The sequence below is a fragment of the Sinohyriopsis cumingii genome, chromosome 10 (genome assembly GCF_028554795.1).
Source record: "Sinohyriopsis cumingii isolate HCF-2022 chromosome 10, ASM2855479v2, whole genome shotgun sequence".
NCBI lineage: Eukaryota > Metazoa > Mollusca > Bivalvia > Unionida > Unionidae > Sinohyriopsis > Sinohyriopsis cumingii.
Genome location: NC_142970.1, coordinates 39,753,423 through 39,780,896, shown reverse-complemented (window position 1 = coordinate 39,780,896; position 27,474 = coordinate 39,753,423). Strand labels below are relative to the sequence as shown.

The 27,474-nt window shown below is 35.6% G+C and overlaps 2 long non-coding RNA genes across 5 annotated transcripts in view; one reads left to right on the top strand and one right to left on the bottom strand.

Moving 5' to 3' along the window:
* The window catches only part of LOC149789907 (uncharacterized), a 2,017,354-nt gene that overhangs the window by 1,599,879 nt on the left and 390,001 nt on the right, over positions 1-27,474 (bottom strand). The gene's annotated exons all lie outside the window — the stretch shown is intronic.
* LOC149789911 (uncharacterized) lies at positions 10,855-27,407 on the top strand. Of its 2 annotated transcripts, none has more exons than XR_016423994.1 (5): positions 10,855-11,526; positions 12,026-12,147; positions 15,536-15,650; positions 26,738-26,844; positions 27,297-27,407. It is a non-coding gene; the product is annotated as an uncharacterized LOC149789911 (long non-coding RNA). The 2 variants fall into 2 exon arrangements; XR_016423993.1 differs by lacking the exons at positions 10,855-11,526; positions 12,026-12,147; positions 15,536-15,650 and adding exons at positions 24,223-24,836; positions 25,688-25,884; positions 26,384-26,541.

Below are 27,474 nucleotides of genomic sequence, written 5' to 3'. Positions count from 1 at the left end.
CATCTTTTGTTAGATTTCATATTTTCTTGAGAATTTTTTTTTAAAATGTATCTGGAAAGTAAGCATAAAAAATACGATAATTTAAAAAATGAAATTTGGGTCTCCATCTAAAGAATTTATATATTCTTAGTTACTACTCAGTAATTTTTAATTATTAATAAATGATTGTAAGATAAATTAGTTTTACAATGTAAAAGTGCGAGTTTGCTCCATTTACAGAAGGGTTTACTTGCTAATCTCTTTGTATAATTCTCCCAGCTTTGAACTACAGATACAGAACATTACATAAGACAGCGAATTTCAGTCTTAACCTAAAGCTCGAGGCTGGAGAAGAGGTCACTAAATTACCGTTTCCATAGTTACACACTGGTCAGATAGAGCAGTCTCCCGCAGGTATCATTCCCTATAGATGAATTAGAGGCCAAGTAAACTGCCTTCATTTCATGAGCTATACTAGTGTAGTATAGATGAAATAAGTTTTAAATTGCAAAAGGTGTCTCTTTTGTAACCAAAGTGCAAATCAATAAAGAAATATAATGACATGTAAAATTACATGAACAGCAATGAAGGATCTTTTCACGAGAGTCGCAAAAGATTGAAACTATTTAACGAATTTCATAAATTTCATTTTAAATAATCTTAAATGTAAGATTATGTTATGTGTATCACATGACAGAAATGATATTCAATAAAAAGCATAAAAATAGGTTACATAATTGACTTTAAATTACATTCGTCATTACACCTTCAATTCATAGGTCGTCATGCCGGCATTTGCTGAGTTATTGGGTGTTATTAAACGTATTATATAGTTACGTATGATACTGGAAAATATCATATGGGTATATTAATCTTAAGAGGAGCAACATTGGTTCAGTGGTTAGCGTCTCAGACCTGCGACCGAAAGGATGCAGGTTCAACCCCTGCCATCGGATCAAATCCTCGACCTTATTGGAAAATAATGAGATAACAAGTACATTCTACAAAGACATGGAACCTACTACCTCCACGAAATGATCATCTAAATTTGCAACAAGTGATCAGGAGAAGTGCGACCTGTTGAACTCGGAAGTTTGATTTGTTACACGTTTAAAAAATTATGACAAACAGTTACCGCATTTTGAAGTTAGAAATTAAACTTTTATTTCTGCCATCATTATAAATAAACAAGAAATTATAGATGTAGTAACTAGTCTTGACCTAAACAAAACCGCTGGAACCAATCCAATAAGTAATAAACTTGTACAAGTATAGTTGAAGAAATGTATGTTCCATTGCAAATACATTTAAATAAATCACTCCCAGCCAACGTGTTCCTAACACAGTGCAAGCTAGCGTATGACATACCGATGTATAAGAAAGGAGATAAAACACTACCGTCTAAATGCAGACTAACTGTTGACTTCAGCTAAATTATATACACTATTCATAAGTCCAACCTTAGAATATACTTCTGGAGTCTGGGATAATTGTTCTATTGAAGATTCGGAAAGATCAGAATTAGAAAAACGTTTCTTAAAAACAGAAAGATTTGGAGGATGAGAAACCTATAAACTGATATCAAATGTGTTAAGATCGGTGGTTCTTTACAATTGGCATGACTTATTTGGTTATATACAAACCATCAAAAAACGGCAAGGGTAGAAGCGGGTAGCAAAGATATGAAGATCGGTAAGTCGCAAGCAATACCGAGACAAAAAAGGCAACTTTCAAGGTAGCATTTTCACACATTTATATTGACACGGGTCGTTTTAGACTAATGAGAAACCAATAACTGGATATCAAATAGGTCCAAATCTTTGTAGCTTTTTTTACGATTAACATGACATATTTAGCCTTATAGAAAACGATCATGTTGCAAGGATATAGGCGCACGGACAGAGAAATGAAGATGTACTTAATAAGATACATACACATAATTTTTACTGTTTTATTGCTTAAGTATATGCTTCATATCACTAGTATCAGCATCGAGGTATGTGATACCATCGCAAAACAGCAATACTAGAGGCACGTAACAAGGATATGAAGATTGGTAATGGTAAAGTCGCAAAGGATACTGTGTAAAATATATAAACTTTTCTAGGTTGCATTTTCACACATTTCTGTAGGCATAGATCAATTTAGACTGATGAGAAACCTACCAAATAATACCAGATTTGTCAAAATCTGTGTGTGCTTACGATTGGTATGACTTATTCGACTCTAAGATAAACGTTCGTGTTGTAAAAATTTAGGAGCACTAACATTCAAATGATTATCATCGAATTATATGGTACCATCTCAAAGCGGCAAGGGTAGAGGCACGTAGGTAGAATATGATGATCCGTTGATGATCCGTAATATCGCAAGCGACACCAAGTAAAAAATATCAACTTTTTTACTTGCATTTTCACACATTTATATATTTCACAGATCAATTTAGACTGATGAGAAACCTACCAATTGATATCAAATTCGTCTAAATCGCGTTTTTAAAAAATTACTAATGTTATAACTTATTTGCCTATATGGAAAACGCTCATTGAGGAAGACATTGAGCGGACATACAGACACACAAAGATGTACTTTATAAGATGCATACACATATTATATATTGTTGTATAGCTTTCCTTGTTTGAGATCTATAATATTAAAATTGAAATATGTGGTACCGTGGCAAACTGCAATGGTAGAGGCACGTATCAAGGATATGAAGATCGTTAAAGTCGCAACCGATATCGAGTCAAAAATACAAACTATTTTATTTTCATTTTCACACATTTCTCTTGGCACAGATCGATTTAGACTGACGAGAAACCTAACAATTGATATCAAATTTTGCTAAATCGGTGTTTATTACTATTGTAATGACTTATTCACCTGTTTGTTAAACGATCGTATAGAAGACATTAGGAGAAAAGACAGACAAATGAAGACGTACTTAATAAGATACACATACATATTATTTACTGTTGTACAGCTTTAATTATATTCTTCAAATTTATAGTATTAGCATCGAAATATGTGGTACAATCGCAAAACGTCAATGGTAGTTTCACGTACCAAGGATATGAAGATCGGTAATGTCGCACCCGATATTCAGTAAAAAGAACAATCTTTTTTATTTTGCATTTTCACACATGTCTATTGGCAGAGATCGACTTAGAATCATGAGAAACGTATCAATTTATATCAAACTTGTCAACATCGTTGGTTGTTTGCGATTGGTATGACTTATTCGCCTATATGGAAAATATTCGGTTAGGAAGGCACTAAACGCAAGGACGTACAAATGAAGACGTACTTCATAAGACGCATACACATTATTTACCGTTGAACAGCTTTTATTATATGTGACAGTTTATAGAATTAGCATCGAAAAAGTGTGATACGATCGCAAAACGGGAATGGCAGATGGACGTAGCAAGGATACGATGATCGGTAACGTTGCAAGCGATACTGAGTGAAAAATACCAACTTTTCTATTTTGCATTTTCACCCATTTATATTGGCACAGATCTATTTAGACTGATAAAAATTTATCAACTGATATCAAACGTGTCAAAACCGTTCTTTGCGATTGGTATGACTTATTCGCCCATATGGAAAATTTTCGTATAGGTCAGATGTAGGCACACGGAAAGACAGATAAAGACGTGCTTAATAAGATGCATACACATATTTTATAATTATATACAGCTTTAATTCTATGCTTCAGATCTATAGTATTATCATAGAAGTATGTGCTACCATCGCAGAACGGGAACGGTATATGAACGTAGCAAGGATATGAAGATCAGTAAAGTTGAACCCAATATTCAGTAAAAAGTACACTTTTTTGTATTCTGCATGTTCACACATGTCTGTTGGCACAGTTCGAGTTAGACAGATAAGAAACCTATATATTAATATGAAATTTGTCAAAATCGGTGTTTATTTACTATTGATATGACTTATTCGTGTATATCGAAACCGTTCGTAGAGGAAGACATTGGGCGCACGAACATACATTATGAAGACGTACTTAATAAGAAGATACATAAACATATTATTTACTGTTGTACAGCTTTAATTATATGCTTCAAATCTATAGTATTAGCATCTAAGTAGGTGCTACCATCCCTAAACGGGAAGGATGGAAGCATCAAGGATACGAAGATCGGTAAAGTCGCAAGCGACAATGAGTCACAAATAGCAACATTTTTATTATTCATTTTCACACACTTTTTTTAATTATTTTTTTTTTTTTGTTTTTTTTTTTGCACAGATTGATTTAAACTGATGAGAAACCTATAAATTGATATCATATATGTCGAAATCGGTGGTTGTTTACGATTGGTACAACTTATTTACCTATATGGAACATGTTCGTGTAGGAAGGCATTTTGGCGCACGGAAAGACAAATGAAGACGTATTTAATAAGATATATAAACATGTTATGCTGTTGTTTAGTTTTAATGTTATGCTTCAAATCAGTAGTCAGCATCGAAGTATGTTGTAAACTCCCCCTCCCCTTAGTATGCAACTGCAAGCACACTTTGTCAAATTCTAAAAGGCACTAACTTTCTTGAAAATTATAATAATCAAAAAAATTCCGGATTCGTATATTATAACGTTATAATGCGCTTTCATTTTCCGTCAGGTAGGTCTCCAGGTCGAGTTGTTATGAACAACAGGAAACAGTATCGTACATTCTTTGCTAAGCGATCGCTCAGGTGGTGCAGTGTCTGTACAGAGCGTCCGCCTTGGATGCGAGAGGTCGCGGATTCAAACCCCTGCCGAATCATACTAAAGACATAAAAATGGTACTAGCAGCTGCCTCTTTTGGCGCCCATCATTAAGATATTGGTGTGAGGATAATGTGATTGGGTGGGACAAAATGCTGTATGTTTGTGGCATGATGCCACATTGCTAGACATCATTATAAACTGTCACAATGCAGACATGGTAGCGATATGATTGCATTTTTTTTTAAAGCTACGTTAAAAATTACACACACACACACACACACACACACACACACTTTGCTTGGTTATTTGCTATTTGAAGAGATGGAATATTGTTCATATTTCAACCGCTTTTTATTAATGATCATCGATGTGACCAACATATACGATAATAATACTCCCGATGATGATGATGATGGTTGTTGTTCTGATTTCTGTATTACTACTGCTCCATGGGTATATTATATATCGAACTTGAAAACAGAAGCACTACCAGCAATAAAGCAGCTTTGAAAACAAATCGCACTTAATCGAAATCAATATATATTGACATCAAAATGAACGTCAAATGCTCTGTGCAACTGTATCGAAATGAACTATTACATGCTGGTTTTTTTCCTTTTTTTTTGGACAGTTTTAGACCGAAAAAAGTAGTACTTCAAGGCTCTGTCTATGGTATAAATATGTTCATGTACACTTTTCCATTGTAACTTTAAGTGTATAGACTGCAAATACGATGAAGCACAAATCGAGGACGTCGAGTGTTAGCATTGGAACAATGTTACTACTTCGGTCGAGAAGGATAACGACCTATATATGTATTCCTGCCCACTACCATGTAGGATGTATCAAACTGTATATTACTCAAGCGCTCTTTGTCGAGCGTGCTGGTGTGTGTGTACAAAAAAAAAAATGGAATATAATAACTTTAACTGAAATATATACAATTAAATTCTATATAAAAGTGATGCGGCACCTGGGAGTAAAGCAAAAATGGAAGAAACAAATTTCCGGATCGCTACTATCAACAGCAATGGGATAGACAAAGCGAAAGCAGACAAAGTAGCCAAAGAAACAAACTTTGATGTAATAATGATACAAGAAACACACTATGGAATTAAGCCAGAGTTCAAAATTTTAGTAGAAGACAAACTTAACGCAATAAAGATATGCAACAATTTTGTAAATAATGATATTAGAGTTGGTTGCAACAATAATATTTTTAAAAAGCTGGGAAAGGTTTGAGGAGGGGGGAATATTTTAAGGGACGGTTGCTACGTGTTAAAATGTTTAATTGTCATCATATAAATGTGTACATGCCAGCTAATAGAAATAAGAAACTAATTTTAAAGAAAACTTATATACCTAAATACAACAATATTCGATGGAAAATCTAATCATAGGGGGAGATTTCAACTGGGTAGCTATAAATTAAACCAGTCTAGCAGGATTGATAAATTTTACGGAAATTTTTATGATCCATTAATATATATTGATACTGCAATAACCAACCAAAAGCTATCAGACCATTTGATGCTCACTATTGACCTAAAAATGAAAAAAAATAGAAAAATGTGGGCCAGGACTATGGAAACTAAATAATAAGATTTTAAATGACAAAGAATGTGTCGAAATAATAATTAAAAAAAGAAATTGAAACCGTCAAAAATGAAGAAAATATTAATATAATAATTGATTGGGATGTTTTAAAAAACAAAATAAAAGGAATAAATATTCAGTACTCAAATAGAGGGCGGAAAAACCCCAGAGAAAAAAGACAAACACGAACTCAAATTAGAACTAGGCAAAACAACAAACGACGATGGAGAAAGAAAAAAAAAACGATTGACAGACAAAATTAAAATCGTTGAAGAAGACGAAAATCAGGGGAGAATAATAAGGGCGGGAAAATTTACAGAGATCTACAACGAGGCAAAAAACGTATATAAGCGAGAAGAATTTAGAAAAGGGGGTGATACAATTTTAACCAATATCAAAATAAACAATGTAACCCATACTGTAAAAGAAGATATCCTAAATAATATTTCCAAATATTATAAAGAACTATACACCACACACCACACAGAACATATACTTCAGCACAATCGACAGCTACTTAAAAAATGTCGACTGTGAGATGACATCAGCAGTACATAGAGACCAATGTGATGATGTCATCTCAGATGAAGAAATCACATAAAGTATATCAACACTCACAAAAGTCACCAGGGAAAGATGGACTCATCGTGGAATTCTACCAAAAGTTCCACGGTGAACTGACGCCGATCTTAAACGCTTTGTATAATAATATAGTTTTAAGTAAAAATAAAATGACTAAATCTATGAGGGAGGGAGTTATCACAATTATATACAAAGGGAAAGGGAATAGAGACGAGATTAAAAACTGGAGGCCTATATAACTTTTAAACACGGACTATAAGATTTTAAGTAGGATTTTAACAAATACAGTAAAGGGTAGGATAAACAAGATAATTAATGTAAATCAAACTTGTGGGGGAGGGATATACAAAACAATATTTTAAACATTAAAACTATAATTGACTACATAAATGAAATTGGTATGATGAGTGCTATGGTACTCTTCGACCAGGAGAAAGCTTTCGACTGATTTGAACAAAACTGTATAAAGAATGTTTTTAAAAAATTTGGTTTCGGACCCAATTTCCAAAATGGACCAAAATCCTACACACTGGGATAATTAAACGGGAAATGCACGAAAGAATTTGAAATACAACGATCAATGATACAAGGATGTCCACTATCAATGCTAGAATGCGTAATGGCAATATAAATCCTACGTCACACGATAAGAAACAACCCAGATATACAAGCAGGGGCGTATTAACCATTAAGCAGACTAAGCACGTGCAAAGGACACCAGGGCCAAAGGGGGCACCACAAAGTTGAGAAAAGGGTGAAAAGAAAGAAAGAAAAAAGAATGAAGATTTGTAAAAAAAACTGATACAACTAGTGCAAATTGATCATGATGTTCTGTTTCTTGATCATGGTACACCCTAGGGTTATCTTCTCAGGTGTACGTGGAAAAGAGGGGGGCACCAAGATTTGTCAGTGCTTAGGGCACCAGTGAGCCTTAAACCGCCCTGATTATACAAGGCATACAAATACCAAACCTAAAAAAGAATAAAAAAATGCTCTAACATGCATATGATTGCAACATCTTTATAAGAGAGGGGAAATGCTATAAGCGTCGGGTTCCAAAATAAACCACAACAAGCACGAAATCTTAAAAATAGTTATCTGGAAGTGCAACAACCCTGGATTATCGCCCCCCCCCCCCCACACACACACACTTACTGAGAGACACTGTAAAGGCTCTAGGGGTTTACTTTGGTAACAAAAAAAAAGAAGCTGTAGAAAATTATGAACATATTATCAATAAAATAAGAGAAAATGTGAAAATCTGGCCATGGCGCCATTACCTATCATGGAGCGGGCCCAAGTGGACAAGACTTATTTATACTCAAATATTAACTACATAATTAAATCCATAGATATGGATAATACAATTTTAAACAAAACAGACAACGAAATAATAGATTATATATGGAATCATAAAATGCATCATGTAAAAAAAGAGACATTATATAGGGCCAAAAGTAGAGGGGGCTTGGGGTTGCCGAGCCCTCTACTACTATAATTAACTAACATAATCAATAGATTAAAAAAATGCACTCAGACCCGGCTACAGCGTGAGAAGCACCGTACATCTACTGGTTCGGCTTCACCTTGAGAAACCGACCAGAGATATACAAAAATAACAAATTAATATAAAAAAATCGAAGTGCCACGCAAACATATGAGAACTAATTTTAAAATATAGAGACAAAACAGATTTAGGCAAAATTTAATAAGTAAAAGTCACGCTTGGATTAGGGAGGAGGTAACCAAAAATATAAAATGTAGAGTAGAGCAGGACAACTGAGGGGGTAAATTGGACAAAAAAATTGGAAAAATTGGGGAAAATAAGATCTGTCAAAACACAAAGTATAATTTTTAAATACCTGCACAACACCTGGCTAACAGGCGAAGAAACAATCAAACATCGTATGCTGAGGATAATGCCGAAATGCCCTTTATGTAAAACAGCGAACTTCACCAAACTACATACGATTGTCCAATGTGATAAAACTAAACATAATAGGATAAAGTTAATAATGAAAATTTGCAAAAAATATAAGTATAACAAAAATAACATTTTATTCATAGATTTAGACTGCGAAAACAAAATCGTTCTAAAATGTATAGACTATATAGTAACTACGATGTTATCCTGTGGACAGGTGATAAAGATTTTTAAATAAGATACGTGCTAAAAATAAGAATATTAACCACAACAAGAACTCAATACGTCTTACGACGAATAGATACTTACCGTCAGGTTGATATAACGCAATTGATGTTGGAATTGGGGGAGAGAGGGTGAGGGAGGAATAGGTATTACAGACCGAAGGGTCGCGTAGCGCAATTGCGAGCTGATGCCATACCCATACTCCCTCCTCGCACCCCACAACAGCCATATTTCAAAGAAAATTTCAAATTCTATTTCAAATATTTCAAAGAAACCCATATAACGTTTTTTTTTTTTTTTTTTAAAAGAGAAAAGGGAAGAAAGGAAGAAAGAAAAAATAAAAGAATTTTGTAATTTAATTTTTATTCTTCTTTCTCTGAAAGAAAATTCTAAAGACATATATAGGAAGGGATACAGGGAAAATATAAGGGGGAAGTAAATGGCGATGACATCATGGGGCTAAGTCACAGGGCTCAGTGAAGTGCACAGGCCCATCATGAGTCTTTGAAAACACCCAATGTAGAACATAAACAGACAAAATAAAGACACAAATACATACTGTATAACACTTAGTTTAAAAACCTACTAACTTCTCCCGCACTGCATGGTTGACCACTATAGAATAATGTAGTCTCATAAATACGTTTGGATCTTTCAATAAAGCATAATCAGATAAACTAAATAAAGGAGGTCTAACGCGACCAGGAAAAACACATAGAGAATGAAGAAGCGTGAACCTTGGATCGAGCGTAACCTACCTATCAACATCTTTAAAGAATATTATGAGGAACGACACATATTATCACTCGAATAATAAAATAGGAAATTATTTTTTTTTAAACAAAATCTAAATAGTACACCATTCCATCGTCAAAATTAGAAAACCATAAAACAAATTAAAAGATACAATATAACATCATAAAGGAAGAAATACAAATGGGAAAGATATTTGATCTATACTTGCTGTCTCAAACATAAAGAAAATATAGCATACACACAATATAACACCATTACATATAGCAAACACTGAGACCTAGGCGACATATAGCAAAGGTTACAAAACATTTCAAGGGAAGGAACTTCGAGCAAGGTGAGGGAAACCAGACTCGGACGAACAACCCTTTAGATAACACTATGGAAACATAAATACCCCATCAAAAATTCTAAAAACTAAATTTTTTATATAAAATTTTGTTTTAATAAAACGTAGAACACATCTGAGGGGGAAATACACAAATATAAAATACTTTTTATCTTTTTTTGGAAATGGGGGCATCTGTCCGGTGCCCCCACCCCACTCCCAAAAAAGTGTGTGTGTGTGTGTGTGTATTATTATGCCCATTACATTACTTGCAAAATATATATGGTGCTGACATTTTCGGCAAGAGGGAGACTTACCGATACAAAATATATGATTGTGGGTAGGAATATACAAATTTTGGTCGATATACATGATCATTGGTATCTATTCAAACGAGGGCCATGAAATACATTAGCAAATTTTTACAGTATTTTAAGGCAGGCGATTACGAATTATTTAAACCACGTTTTTCATCTGTCACAGATTTTATAATCATTTTGAAGTGGCTGCTTTATCTCGAGGAAAACGAGCGGTAAGTGTTATACAAAACAAAATCTTAATAGCAATTTGATCACTTTTGCGTCATTTGACAGTAAGAATAGTAATAAATAGAGGATAATTTCTTTTCCTACGTTAGGCCTAATACCTGGTATGTTTTTTAGTGTGGTACACACACAAAACACAACCCCAAAACAACACTAACAACATTTAAAAAACCCACAAAAACGAGTGCCGTGCCGAAGCCACGGGCTAAAATGCTTTATTATTATTTTTTTTTATTTATAGCATCAATCACAAATTGAAATATATACAGTATTAGCGTTGGAAAAGAAAGTTTTCTTTTGTTATATTTTTTTTCTCACCCTAGCGAAACACTTTCTGCAAATGACCTTAATAAAGAAAAATAATAAATTAACCTAAACCACTTTGAATGTCGACCGTATCTTTTATTTACACGGCATCATGCGCGGAAGAAAATACCAACTGAACCGGGATTTCAGACAGCAGATGAATTGAAGTTGATTCATTGAACATCATTAGCAATTGTACAATCAAACAGATGCAACAATGAAAAGTGGAACTATGAAAAATCGAGAATGTTAGATTTGCGAAGGATTTATTCCGAATCATTGTCTGCTAATAGAGAATTCATGTCAGTTGCTGTGTCGGCGATGCCCACACAGCGCGCCGTCCAAATGTGAAGTTGCGTTTTGCTGACAGACATAACACTGTGCCATAATTTATCTGATGGCATGTAAAGAAGCTGCTTAAATTATAGTATTTAAAAGTTTCTTCATTTTGTAAGAGCTCAAGAAATTAATTCTGGTTTGAAAGACAAGATGACGGTAAAACTCAGAAGACGTAGCTGTACAGTACCGTTGGTGTTGGAGACATCATAATAAAGGTAACTGCGTTAACTTCGCTTTTTGTTTGGTAATTTGTTGGATATTATCTTTTGCTGATCTTCTTTGAGCTTGGAGTAAATTGTACATTCTGAACATTTTTATTTGCACTTATCTGCTTAATATGTATTGCTGGGATATCATATAGAATATGAAGTCAGGATAATGGTACTATATTTTACATATTTGAATGATAAAAGAATGGTAAATGATATAATGATAAACTACTAAATAAATAATTTGCCCATTATCCCAAATATGTTAATTAAAACAAACATTGAATGTAAATTCAGATATAATGAGCAGTTGTAAGAAGTAAGAAATAAAATTTTATCCATTGAACCTGTTATGTGTTATCATCATCAGTTTTAAAATAAACACATGGAGACAAGTTTGCTTAAATTCTAAAATTAACACACACACACACATATGGTATTTTAATCTAATACAGAAATGGTGACATTGATATATGCAGACCAATAGTTTTTTTATCTTCTACAGATATAAATTAAAAAGCCTAATTCTGAGAGTTTCACCTACAACATTCATGATGGGAAAGGGCCACTAATTAAGAGCTGACATATGTGGAAGAAAAATACCATCCATGTTGAAAAGGGCTAGAGGTAATGTGAGAAAACATAATTTATCAATCTTATTTAGCATTATTGTTGATATTTTATCTCAACTGGTCAAAAGGCTAAGTGGGTTTATGTAATGGTCCAGAGTGTGTTATTTATTTCACATCCCTTTCTGTCTTTCAACAGTAAGAAATTAGCTACTTTGGAGTCCATAGTTCTGATCAATTTGTTGATATAAAACTTGGTTTTGGGCTTAAATCAACATCTTGGATAAATCTAATAATGAGCAAAATCCAAGTATATACATGTGATCATGTATAAGATTAGTTGAGTTTTTTAACCAGCCTAAAAGCCATACTTCCACAATATAGGCTAAAATCATTAAGTTGTCCTTGAAGTTTGATGAGTGTTAACCATTAATAATAATAAGGCGATCTTTCATCTGAGCATGTTACCACCGCATGCAATATTTATACATGTAGTGCAGTTTTTACTAAACTTAGAATACATGCTTATATAAATGAGATCTAGATTGAAGAAGTGAAGATGCATACAAATACATGAGGTTATAACCACTACTGCTGATTCAAGTTTGATCATGCTTGGCCATTGGGCTTATATAGTCAAGTTTCACAATGATGCTTATTATGAGTGTGATAAAGGTATGGTAGTGAAGTGACCTTGCATCTGATTGGCAGGGTTTCTTATGATTTGCACAACAGTGTTTATGATGCAATTTAGTTCTGACTTGTTTAATTATTTGCTTGTATGTCTGAGGCTATAAGCAAAATATATGCATATAATGTGGTGGTTCTACATCTCACTAGCCATTCCTGCTACTGCTCTTAAAACTATTTCTCATTAATTTTATCAGACTTGGTGAATAGATTTATCTCATCAAGATATAGCAAAAGAGCAATGTTGTAAAAAAAATATTCATTCATATTAAACTCAAATTCTGCATCTGATTGGTTGACCTTGCAAATACTATAAGGGCTCTATTTCTGACAAAAAGATTATTTTGATCTAATGTAGCAGAAATGCTTATATGATCAAAACATTGAACATATTTGATGACAAATAAGAAATAGATTTTCATGCAAATTTGATAAACATTGATAAATCGGTTCATATCATTAAAAGCTTGGAAGAGTTTGATTACATGCGAGACCATCACATATTAATCATTCTTTATTTAGAGAATTATTTTTGTCAGGATTTAGTAAAATATGTAAAATCAATATGGACTGGTTTTGTTATGTACAGCAACACTAGTTGTTTACTGAGTACTGAGGGAATTGGAGTAAGGCAAGGGTACATTGCAGTAGGTAACCTGGTTGACTTGATAACAGGATTTTAACACAAACATTTTTATCAGGAGTCTAGCATACTAACCATTGATTCACTGCAGATCCTGCCCCCATTAGTTACCTTTTAATACATAAAGCATTTGGGTTTTTTATGTCACAAATCCCATAGGGATTAAAATTAACATCATAGGTATCACTGGATAGTTTCGTATTTTGACATCCCTCTAATTTTTAAGGTAGAAGGCATGAACCTAATTATCACAAGACTAGCATTTATAAATTTACACATACGCTAATCTATAATGTGGTTCAGATTTACTTTGAGTTAGGCATGGAAATAGGTTGGCTTGTTGGTGACTGCCTGTCACAGTTAGATGAGCATTGGAGATCATATGCGTAACTTAGTCTGCAAATGAGCTGCCGACTTTTATTTGTGTCTGCTACAGAGGTAAATATAAAAAAAATCTTGATGGTAGAGGGGTGATGAAAAGTATGCTAATTTGTTATAGTACTAGTGAACTTTATTCATGCATAAGGCACATACTGATTCTTTTAGTTGCCTTGTCACAGAAAAATATTGAAAATAGCTATTTCTAGTAAAAAATGAATGTAAAATGTACCTGCATCCTTTGACCCTACCAGAACCAAACTAAAAGCTCAAATTTGTGCAGCTGCTTTTGCTCATCACAAACATAATTGGGAGTATAACTGCTAACCCTACCCTCTAGCACACATTTAAGATCTTTAAAGTTTTTAAATACAGCCTTCTAATTATACAAGTTTTATTACATTGGTCAATAATTAGTCACATGTGATGACACTTGTAACTAATCAAACCACAGCAACTGAGAGCAGACTAAGCACTGATATTTATATGGTACAGTGGCAATATACAGTCTGTCTGCCGCAACACATGAAACAAACTGGACAAATCTGAAAACCTTGAATTTGACTTTATTTATCTGTATGGTAGAACAGAACCTGAGTTGAAAAGCTTTTAAAGAATAACCTTGATATCAAACCTAATAATAACTGCAGGAGTTATATTATGGATAATTAACCATTCTCTCAGTTTCAAACTGGGCATTCCATCCCATGGGGTTCTAAATGTAAACCAAGTGTAACTGATATCCTAATGAACTGTAAAGACCAAAGCAGCACAACAGCAGGGGACCAGATATGTCCAGATCCAGAAATCATACACCAGTTTCAAACTGATGATGAACTACATAAAAATTACACATCTGCTAGAACTTATGTTATGAAGATAACTTAAATTGCATTATTATTAATCCTCCTCCTCACATTCATCATAACTGAGATGCATCATATATGTTTTATTGTAAAATAGTTTATGCAACATAATTCAGTGAAGACCTTTGCTGCCAATTTACCAGTGAACCATTTGTTTCAATGAACATATTTTATGTTGTAACAAGGAGCTTCATTTAAACATTATGATACACTTATCATACCTGTATATGAAATCTTAATACTAACACTTATACTTGCAATAATACTACTAATAAAAACACCTGCATTGATAATTTGATTATGTTCAATTGGACTTGTATCTAAATGATCACCAGCTGTATGAAAAGACATATTTTAATATATAGATATTGGATGGAATACTAGTTACCACAATTGAATAGTCATATGATAAATGATATATTATTTTAAACAATTTATATTTGCAGTGAAACATACTTTTACATTATTTTCCCTTAAATTTCATTTATAGAGCAGTATACTCTGCATTCATTAAATTACTGAAATGGTTAATAATACAACAACAAATACTTCAACTTCCAGAATCACAAAAATCAAAAGATATAAACAAAAACTTCCCTACATGTATCAACAGTTGTCACTTAATAGACAGAACGATGAAGATTTAGAATAGGATGTTAACAAATTAGGTATTCAAGTTAAAAAGAAAAAAATACCAAGTAAGCTTACTACCAAAAAATCAAACAATAACAGTGAATTTTCGTACATTCCCAGGAAACAGAATATATGATTTTTCTTAACTTGATCTGATACATCTTAAATCTATAGAAAATGATTCATATTGTATGACTAAAATATTATGTAAACAAAAATTCCATCACTTTTTTCAGATGCAACATGCATACCCCAACCCATCCTTCTTGATCATAAAGTATACCAGCATTCCACTATAAGATGGGGAGCTGTAGTGGCTCAGTGGTTAGCTTTCTGGACCTGTGAAATAAGGTAGGTTCAAATTCTGCCATCAGACCAACCTGGGTTAGCTACCATGGTGTGTCCTTGGGCAAGGCACTATACTTAAAGTGCCTTGGCACTAAATAACTTACTTGTATTGGTTTACCATAAAAGGCCAAACCAAACACAAAAAACAACTTTAAAATATGAGTTTTGTCAATACTAAGTAAATGAAAATCATACTGAAGAAATGTTTTTATTAATACAGTTTAATGGATCTAAAAAATCTCTTTCTTCTGCAGGAGTTTAAAATGTTAAATTAAAAAGGTCATGGTACACATTGCTTTGTTCGTACACATCAGGCTCCGTAACCCATATCCAACTAAAAATTTTAGTAGAGTCTGAATAAAACATATTTTAATCTGGATGATAATATTCTTTCTCCATTCATATATTACACCACCAAGATTGATCCAAATAAGATTACATTTTACTATAACACTGAGGATGAGTATGCCTCTTAACAACTGACAAATATGGAGAGAATGGAGTTAAACTGAACTTTGATTTCTTTTCAACCATAGCACAAGATGATCATTTATTATGAAAAAACCTGAATAAAGTTGGAGTTCATAACCATGACAGTCTTGATACAATATAAATTCAATATATTATTGTTGTCTTGAGGTATAGTTCTGTATATTACAATCTCACACAAGATCAGGGTATATTTTAGTACAATACAGTTAATTCGGGATTGTATTAATACCTATTCTGGTGAATGAACATTAAATAAGATTTACTATTTTGGAACCAGTTGCAATAAAGTTTACTAAACAAGAGAAAATATGACTTTACTATAATATCTAAAATGTAAAATCTGCAAACAGAATACTTGCTTGATTTTACACTTCAACTATATCATAATATTTATTTGAAATGAATTTATACAAATGGCATTAAATTGGGTTTCAGGCTGGTAATGACAATGGTAGTAGTGAATAGGGACGGTCTAGGGACTAGGGAACTTCCATGTTAAAAATGGTATATCCACTCTGGGGACTATGTAATTTAACATGGGAGAAAAAAAAATATCCATTCTAGGGACAAGGGGAATTTAACATGGGAGAAAGAAAAAAAACTATTCACTCTAGGGACAAGGGAAATTGAACATGGGGAATAAATCGTGGGACTGTCTTGGGACTAGGGGAAATGGAACAGGGTCGGGACCCTATTTTAATAAGGTCCCGACCTGATGGGTCTATGAAAATGGAACAGGCGAAATTTGAAACAGGGAGGGGTCTCTATTTTTTATTATTTTTTTTAAACAAAAAAATAAAAAAAGGGGTAGGCAATTGAAAGTCAAGATCTTTTCGAGAGATAGGAATGGCGCTGAAAAGGGCCTTTGGTTTTATGTTAATATACCCTTAACATAAAGGGCATCTGTGACATCTTCTTCTTGACCTTAGGCTGCTCCTGACTGCAGGACCATAGATTAAGATTCTTTTGAGGCATCCTTGATGCTCCACATAAGATTCTTCGCATCCACAGGCTGGTGTCTGTCCTGTGGATAACTGTCCAGTTGGATCAGACATACATTGATATGTCTGTCCGGAACATCATCGAAGACACAAGCGTTGAAGATTGTACGTCGGTCCACATGTTGGGGTGCTGAGTAACAGGTGAAGGAATGCAGTGAACTATACTTATTTATAGGGGGAGGAAGGATTGAAACGGATTGAGTTTGTTGACCAATCCAAGCACGCGTTACAAAATTCAGTCAGCCCACGTCCAATCCGAAGAGAGCAGTCTGTGACGTCACATAGTCTATATAGATTCGTTAGCGCCTGTGCGCAGTCAATCTAAGCAACAGTTTTTCAACATGACGGAAACTCAGAAAACGATCAGTTGGGGTGCACTGATGGTGGAGACTACCCAAGGGAACCCAGACTTACTTTCAGAAGAGGTGAATTGGGATTTTGTGGATTTTTTTACCTTGCAAGAATTTGTTCCTGAACCTTCGTCACCTTCTCCTTCATTACCGCACATGGAAAATTTTAGACAGAGACAGAAAGAAGAATTGGAGAAATTTATACAACAGCAAAAGGAAGCGGAACAAGCTTTTCTCCTACAACAACATCAGCAAGAAGAAGAGGTAAGAAAAAAACAACAACAAGAAGAAGCAGCAGCAAAGAAACAAGGGTGTCAAAATCAAACGGTCACGGTACTGTTAGACATTTTAGCGGAGTTAAGAAGTCTGAAACAAATGTATCAAACTTCTTTATTACGGCCGAAGAGAATACGACCTTCCCAATCTAAACACTCCAACCCTGTGACTACGCCTACTGCACCACCCTTAGTGATTTCAATGAAATCATCATCAACAGTACGCAGTCCAGAAGTAGGCCTTGGCCATGGCAAAGGCTTAAGACAGTTAAAGTTGATTGTTTAAACTCACCCCTTACACCAAAAAAGGCCCTTTTCAGGGCCATCCACGTCTCTCGAAAAGAGATAGACTTTCAATTGCCAATAACTAAAACAAAACATTGTACCCAATAGTACCTGTCTGTGTATGAGTGTGCGTGAGTGTAGGTTCCTATTTTAAAATCAAAACCCAAAGACACTTACCTTTTATAATTAATTTATTCTTTTATAAATATTTACAATTCACAATTCACAACAGAGCACTTTAAAAAGTTCATAGACTTATTCTGTCTCATTGTTCACTCTCTGTTTTTTTAATTTCTTCACCGTCATAGTTTTTTCCTCCTCTTCCTCCTCACTTTCTTCCCTTCTTTTCTTCTCCTGTTTCTTTTTCTTCACCTGTCTGTTTTCTTCCTCTTCTTCTTCCTCTTCCTCTGAAGAATCCCTCTCTTCTTCTGACTCCTCTTGTTTCTTTTTTGGGCAGTCTGGTGACCAATGTCCTTTTTCTTGACAATAATAACAGGTATCTTGACTTTTGTCTCTTCTAACCCCTTTTTTTCTTTTTTGACGGTCTGGACACTCTGAAGACCAATGCCCTTTCTTCTGACAGATATAGCAAGTATCTTGACTTTTATCTTGAAAGGAAGGAGAGTAGTCCCTCGGCTGGTCTGAAGAGAATTTTCTAATGACCCCTCGCAAAGCTCTGATGAAACGTTCGATCTTGGTAGTCTCTTCCATCGTTGTGCTCAGTTTGAGAGTGAAATGAATAGTGAAAGGACAAGACACATACCCTTTATATACGCTGGTCTGCTATGACTATAAATTAGTCCATGGTGTTTAAACTTTAGTCATTTGACTTTTTGCTATCGAGATGAAATGATCCAATTCATTTGAGAAGAAAGAAGAAGAAAGTAAGAGGCAGAAACGTGATCTATCGCCTCGTACCAGGGCTGAAGTCTTGGCACAAATTCATGCCAGTGATTTTGAAGAGGACATGAGTGAACCAGAATCCAAACCCTCTAAACAAAGTTTACCACCCTTAGTCAACCCTGAAAAGTACTATGACATTCGAGAGACGAAAAAGCGTCCCTCTAGAAAATTTAGAACTACGGCTTACAAATACACAGTGAAGTTTAAAGACTTCAAGTCTGAAGTACTGTTAGAGAAAGCAGAAGGGTTCATCACCGACATGTGGGATTCTTTCCTTACCACACTCAAGCGACAATGTCAACCCAAAGAAGATGATCACTTGAGACTTTCCATACAACATGACGGCTTGAAATCCCCTGTTTTAATCGAGTTTAGCAGCCCGGCAGAATTGACCACTTCCAAAGTCATGGACAAGATTCAACACGTGCAACAATCTAATGACCAGTTTGATATCACCGATGGAAAAGCCACACTGGACATGACCCACGTCTCTCCTCCTCAATTGACCGGACAATGCAGAAAGACCTTATTGGTCAACAACCTTCGCATTACCAAAACAAGTCTTGTCCAAATTAACAATTTTCAAGACCACATGTGTTTAGCCCGAGCCATCGTGGTGGGATGAACCTATGCCGACAAGAACGACACGGTAGAATGGAAAAGAGCCTGGGAGAACATTCGAAAATCGAACCGAGCCAAACAACGAAATGAAGCAGAACTTCTGTTACAACAAGCATGCCTGTCCAAAGACACATCCTGTGGCATTCCTGAGATGCAAAAATTGCAAGATGCCCTAGCTCCACGATACACCTTGAAAGTGCACCCTCAAGAAGTGCGCGGGTCTCTGTTGTTTCGAGGGAAAGACTTTAAGGATGGAAAATACATTCACCTCTATCATCACGATGACCATTTCGATACCATTGCCACTATCACTGGATTCCTGGGATACAAATATTACTGTGAGAAATGTGACTTATGATGGTTATAATAATCGAGAGCAACACAAACATTGTGGATCGAAATGCTCAGGATGTTTGACATCTCAACCCTGTCTGAGCGAAGGGCAAGAACCAGTGCATTGTTCTGCTTGTCTGCGCACATTTGTCAGCCCTGCCTGTTACCAATAACATCTGAAGATGCAAGGTTCACAGAAGAAATGTGCTTGTCAACTCCTGAGATTGTGCCCAATGTGTGGACAAGGTCTATGTATCAACAGTACCAAGGCACACGTATGTTCAGGAAAGAAAAAAATGTCACATTTGTCACTGCATCGTGGACTTGGAACACCAATGCTACATGCAAAAATATCAATCCCAACCAGAGAAAGAGGATGGTCACAAGAAGAAGAAAGGGAATTTCTTTTTCGATTTCGAATGCATGCAAGAGACCGGTATTCACATTCCTAATTTCTGCGTGGCTCATCGAGCGTGTGAGAAGTGATTCAAGAACCTATCTTGAGTTATTGCCCTCACTGCATTAAGATTCCTTGAGGGCGTGAACAAATCTTTCAAGGACCGAACACACTAGCCGATTTCACACAATGGGTCTTAGACCCCATCGACAAGACGTGGAGCCAAGAGGACATCGAACATTATTATGGAGAATGTCATCACCATGCCACGGTGATGGCTCACAATTTCTCCGGATACGATGGACAGTTTCTTTTGAGATGCTATACGGAACGTGGCATCGAGCGTCCTAAAATCACTTTGAACGGAGCCAAAATCATTTTCATGCAAGTGGAACAAGTGCAGTTTAAAGATTCGATGAGCTACTTAGCCATGCCTTTGAGTCGAATGCCTAAAATGTTTGGAATGACAGAAATGGCTAAAGGGTACTTTCCACACTTTTTCAATACAGAAGCCAATCAACACGCCGTTCTACCCCAGCCTCAGGCTCACTATTACGACCCTGACAACATGCGTACCGAACGAGAAACTTTCTACGCTTGGTACCAGGCTCACGCCTCCGACCCTTTCGACTTTCAGGAAGAAATGCTAAAGTATCGTCGTTCCGACGTGGACATTTTACTGCGATGCTGTGGAAAATTTCGAGAACTGTTCATGGAACACGGAGGGGTTGATCATTTAAAAGAGGCTTGCACCATTGCCAAAGCGTGTTCCTTAGTCTACCGACAACGATTCATGCTTGAAAACACGGTGGCTGTCATCAGTCCTCAAACGACCAACTATGTCAAACGTCAATACTCGGTCAAAGCCCCATGCTGGTTGCATTACTTGTGCGACAAGGAAGACACATAGATTCAGCATGCCCGCAACGGACAGGGCGAAAAGATCATCGGAAAGCATTCGGTCGATGGCTGGGACTTAGAAAACCCCAAGATCATGTACGAGTTTAATGGTTGCTTATTTCACGGATGTCCCGTCCGTTACCCTGACCGCGGCACTAAAAATCAGTTCTTACAACGAACCATGGAAGACTTGTACCAGGCCATTTGTCAGCGACGCCTAAAGTTAGAACAGGAAGGATACCAAGTGGTGGAAATGTGGGAACACAAATACAATCACCGTTTGAACACCGATCCCGAGTTTAAACGCCTCATGGAAAGTTACCAGTTCATGGACCCCCTGAACCGAAGTGATAGTTTGTACGGAGGAAGGACCAATGCCACCTGTTTGCTGTACCAAGCTGACGAAGAGAAAGGAGAAGAAATCAAATACTTGGACGTGTGTTCACTGTATCCCTACGTGTGCAAATATTGTTGCTTTCCTGCAGGGCACCCACAATTGTTCACCGAACACATCGACCTAAAAAACATTCGACAATACCAAAGCTTGATCAAGTGCAAAGTTTTGCCTCCCACGAACCTATACCATCCCGTCTTACCTCGCCATTGCCAAGGCAGACTTATGTTTCCTTTGTGCCGTACTTGTGCTGAAACGTGCAACCAAGATCAACCTTGTCATCACACCCAGGAAGAACGGGCCTTGACGGGGACATGGGTCAGCGTAGAATTGTTCAAAGCTCTGAACATGGGATACCAACTGTTAGAAGTGTACGAAATTTGCCACTTTCCCAAGACACAATAATTCCACAAGGGTGACCCCACGCAGAAAGGCATTTTCGCAGACTACGTGGATGCCTTTTTGAAACTGAGCAAGAAGCCAGTGGCTATCTGTCCTGGTGTCACACTCCCGAAGACCAAAAGACATTCAGAGGGAAATTCTGGGCACAAGAAGGCATTACTTTAGATCACATTGAGAAAAACGAAGGCAGGCGATTGTTTGCCAAAGTGATGTTAAATTGATTGTGGGGTAAAATGGCACAATGACCGTGTTTACCCAAGACGGAGTATTTGACCGAACCTTCCCGCTACTTTCAGATCATTCACGACAAAGCCAAATTCATGAAACACGTGGACGTCGTTCGTGAGGATTTGATCTTGGTGAATTACGAAGAAGATCTGAACTTTGTAGAAGATGACCCCTTTGGAAATGTCATCATAGCAGCTTACATGACAGCTTTAGAACTGTTAGGGGAACGTGTCTTGTACTTTGACATGGACAGTTGCATTTATATCGATCACCCGAGTCAACAGCACCCTGACATCGAAGGAGACCGTTTAGGAGCCTGGACAGACGAGCACCCCGATGACAAGATTCTAAGTTTCGTCAGTGGCGGTCCCAAAAATTACGGCTACGAATACTGGGACAAACAAGGAGAAGTGCACACGAAGTGTAAAGTGAAAGGACTTACTCTGAATTATCGTACCAGTCGAGTGGTCAACTTTGGCGTATTGAAAGAAGCCTTGCAGTCTAGAGAAAGTGACCACCTATCAACCCAACAAGATTGTACGTTTACCCACACACCACATCGTCAGTCGACCCTTGGAAAAAGTCTATCAAATCGTGTAGCAGAAGCGAGTGCGGCTTCCTACCCACTTTACTTTGCCGTATGGACATGTCGGTATAAAACATTGGTTGTAAGAGGATAGCCACCCACCAGAAGGATGACTTCGCCACAGCAAGAATCGAGTGAGAAATCCAGTGAGAACTCCAAGTTCAAACCCTACCATTTTCCAGTCTTCTTACCTGACTATTGTGATTGTGCCCGTCGATTGGACACGTTTCAAAAATGGCCTACGGATAGGGAAGGATTACCTTCTTCGTATGTTTTAGCTAGAACAGGATTTGTCTACTTCGGACCTGAGTCAGGATTGGGATACGAAGTACAGTGTTTCGCTTGCGGACTGAAGTTACGAATGGATCTATGTATCTACAAAGATTCAGCTATTCTGGACCATACTCGATGGTCTCCGCACTGCCCTTACCTTTCAATGGCCTTTCGACCCATTAAACTACGGTACAATTATGACGGTACCTTAGAGACGGTACCTTCCAAAACTAGACGTAAACACAATGCATCCTATTTCATTGTTGTTTCTTTTCCACATAATAGCTCATTTTTTATAAAATGTTAAACTTTTCTAATCTTTTTTCAAGATCACTTTAGTTTGCAAAAATATATCTTGTCATTTATTGGCATTCTACATTGAATTTTGTAAACTAGCTATAAACCTGACCTAATTACTCAACTTAACTGCTGACAGAAAATGTCTACAGTAAATGTATTTCATTTCTATAGCTCGATGGATAAACATTACATCTTTTAAAGCTGTGCACAGAATAGGCCGACATATCCCGAGTCAGGAAAACATGGGGGTGGTATCCCCTGTGTCCAAAATTAATATCATTTTGAATAGAATATTCTAGTGACAATTGCCTCTTTTCAAATGGTAAGCATTGCTTTTTTTATTTTTTTTGTTGATGGTAGCATCAACTTCAGTTGGGTGGCTAGATTTGTATATTTGGGTGTCATCACTGTACAATTGGTGAGACACTGGATGATGATCTATGACACTTGAGAGCAGCTGAGTGTATAGACTGTAGAGAACAGGTCCAAGACCAGACCCCTGTGCAACACCACAACATAGATCAACTGGGCTGGAGTGTAATCTATTTGCAGACACAATTTGTGTCCTGTGGCAAGGGCGATATGCAGATTGTACATTGCTAAAAAGACTGTTTGATCTCAGACAAGATGCAAGCTGGGATTGAACAACCTTTTGTAAGATTTTTTATATGAATTGGAGATTAGAAACCGGGCAGTAGTTCTTTAAATCCTGATGGTGTAGTGTTAGTTTCTTCAGCAGAGGTTTTACAATGGGAGTTTTGAAAAAATGATGTAAATTATGCTGATGAGAGAGAGGTATTAATAACATCAGTTAGTGAAGGCAATACTAGATCTAAGCACTCAAGCAGCAGTAATGTTGGAATTGGATCAAGTTCACATGACTTTGGTGCACTCTAGGATGATTATTTAAAGATGAAAATCTCAAGTGGAAACCTTTCTGGTCAGCCATCTCATCCAAAACCTCCTGAAATGGAGAGTATTTTGCAGACTCCAACATTTCCTCTTATCCTGCTTGTATGTTCTATTTAGTTTATCTGGTCTCTTTTTATTTTTTATCAATTGCTTTTATACCATGCCACAATTGGAAATTCTTTATCAAAAGTATGTATAAATTTCATCATTTTTCTGTCTGTTTAATAAGATGTGTTTAAGAGTACTTACTTACTCATGATGCTGTATATATGAGATTAGATGTTTTGTTAAAAAAGAATGCATTTTGTGATATATTGTATCACTGCTTTATATACAGTGGTCATTGCAACCAGTATGCATTTTGTTTACATGCCAAAAAATCCAGTCTGATTTCTTTGTTTCTTTTTTACTGCAATTAAGGAGTAGTGATAATCTTTATACTCTTAGCTGCATCCAGAAGGACAACACCATCACCATCCCCATCTACACTGGAGTGGAGAATATAAAGATTTCTCTCTGCCAGTTCCTCTGCAAGTAGTAAGTATTGAGGATGGAAAAAAATGTACATTATAGAATAATGAAACAAATACTACAGGTGTTGACTTTTATATAATCTCTTATTTCATTTACAGCTCTCTAAATACGAGTAGGTCAATTATACACTGTATTTATCAATTTAATTCTCATCTAAGGTAGTAGAACTGTTTTATGTTTGACAAAATGTTGGGTAATTTGTGGCCATACACTAAAAACACATTTTGTAGCATTTAAAAATGCTTATGTTCAATGCACGTAAAACTCATTGGTTTGTTGTCACTTCAGTTGATAATAGTCTTGTCATCTTGTAGACATTTTGAATGTTAGTGTTCAATGCTAAGGTCATATACATTGATTCAACATCAAAATTTGTTTGCAAAATGGAAGATTATGACATGAAAGCACAAGCTCTTGTAGCTTAGATACTGTTATTTCAGAACATTGTGAGATGTTAATTAATTAAATTATAGGTCATAAAACATACTGTTCAAGACTTATTTGTGCAAATAAGCAATGAATTATTTTTCATTGATGTGTCGACTGTTCATCATTCCATTGGTTTTTTTATTTTTCTTTCTGATGTATACCATTGTCTTGTGTAAGTCAGACGCCTAAACCATATACATTGAATGCAGACTTTACAGACACCAGCAGTGAAACAACATATCCAGGGAATAAAAAAATAAAGGATTATAGGGAAAAGTTTTCATATAAACTGAACAAAAACCATGTATTTTATTCCATAAATATATTTCATTGTTAAACCCATGTTCACTGTACAGATCTTTTTAAGGAGTTTATAATAATGATCTTGATCTTTCAAAACTAATTTCATCACAAATCTCTTACAGATTTCCAGTTCAATGTACTTATGAAACTGGACACAAATATTGAGAATTTGTTGGAGCAGCTGGCCCTCCAAGTTCATACACAAGGCCCAGACACAGAATATAGAGAAGAAATTCTTGCAATGCCATGCGATTCAGTGGAGGAACTAGAGGGCCTTTGCCAGAGGTTGGAGGAGAATCCCAAACTCTCCAAGAAGATGGTAAATTGGGGCTTTATTTTCTATTTAAAAAACTGTTATAACCTTTATTTGCTGTTGTGAACCTCAATATGCATTATGCAAGTTCTGCAGTGCCTGTATAATTATTTTTGGGGGTGGGGTGAACATGTAGTGGTCGGCTCTTTTGTCTTACGGATGTAGGCCAAAACATGTTTAGAGATGAACATGTAACAGGTATTTTACTACATATACACTATTACATATTATGTGGCTACTTTAATTCAATCCTTGAGTGAATGTCATTTATGAAGTTAATAGATTCACGGTGGTTAATTTGTTTTATAATTGCTATTAGTACATTGTGTTGCATAGTTAATGTTATCAAATTTTTTTCAAGTTAGAGAAATTAAATTTGCTTGCAAAACCATGGCAAAAAATAACTATATACAAGCATATTTTGTCACATCGATCATGAAATACTACTACTAATAATAATATCAAAACCAAAAAATAGTAATATTATTATTATTATTATTTTCAGATATGCTACTTGAGCTCCCTTGGCAGGTTTACAATTGGGGAGAGTGTCTGCAGGATGATGAAAAAGCTTAAAACAAAAAGACTGGCCAGAGTATAGTCCAAAGGGACGTAAGGGGAAAAAAGCATTTCAAGAGCTTGTGATATGTCAGGTTTTGATAAGTAAGTATGGCTTGATTTAAATTGTGTTTTTCATGTGACTTGCCTGAGATTTTTAAATGAATTGATAAAGTAACTTGAGACCACATTTCAAAGTACATGTTTTAAAAATATTCCATTGATTATTGCTGGCATTTAGAAAAATGCAATGCATCCTTTGTTGTGAAACTTATTTTAAAACATTGTATTACTCTTGCAGAAGCCTGCTTGAAAACTAATGGGAAAGCAAAGGCAAATGGAATGGAAGAGACCATATCAGAGACCCTCAAATATGCACCCAACCAACGCAGAATGATAAAAAGCAAGGTAATCCAAATGACTCTTATTTCATCAATATTGGATTAAGTTTCGTCTTTTAAAGCATAGTATTTGCAAAGCGCATGCATTTCTAAACTGATAACAAAATCAGCTTATCCTATTGCCCAGGACTATCAGAGCTAGAGTCCAGCTAACTACAATATGCATATATCTTGTCTGATCGGACAAGTGCCTCCATTTGGAATTTTTATTCACATGAAATATTTGGATGAAATAAATTCATCTTTGTGCAAATTGATTGCACCATCCACTTGCCAGAAATGACAAGTAAGTGCAAAGTTATCTTGTATTATGGCTTAACGATAGTAAGGGAAGCACAAGTGCAGTGAAGAAAATTTCATACATTTTTAAATTGCTGATTAACATGACTTCTGCATATGTAACTAGTGCTGAGATGATATGACTTTATTTAAGCATTACAATTTTGTTTTAATTTGCAGGTGCCTGAGCAGAAGAAGTAATAGATAAACTTTACAGTGGAGTTGGAGACTGATTCTGATTCATAATCTTAATTAAATCTAGAAAATAAACATTAAAGTCATATTAAAATATATGTTGTATTGTTTCCTTCTTTCATTTTTCTCTTGAAAACAAATGTCTGAACCTTTAGTCTGTAAA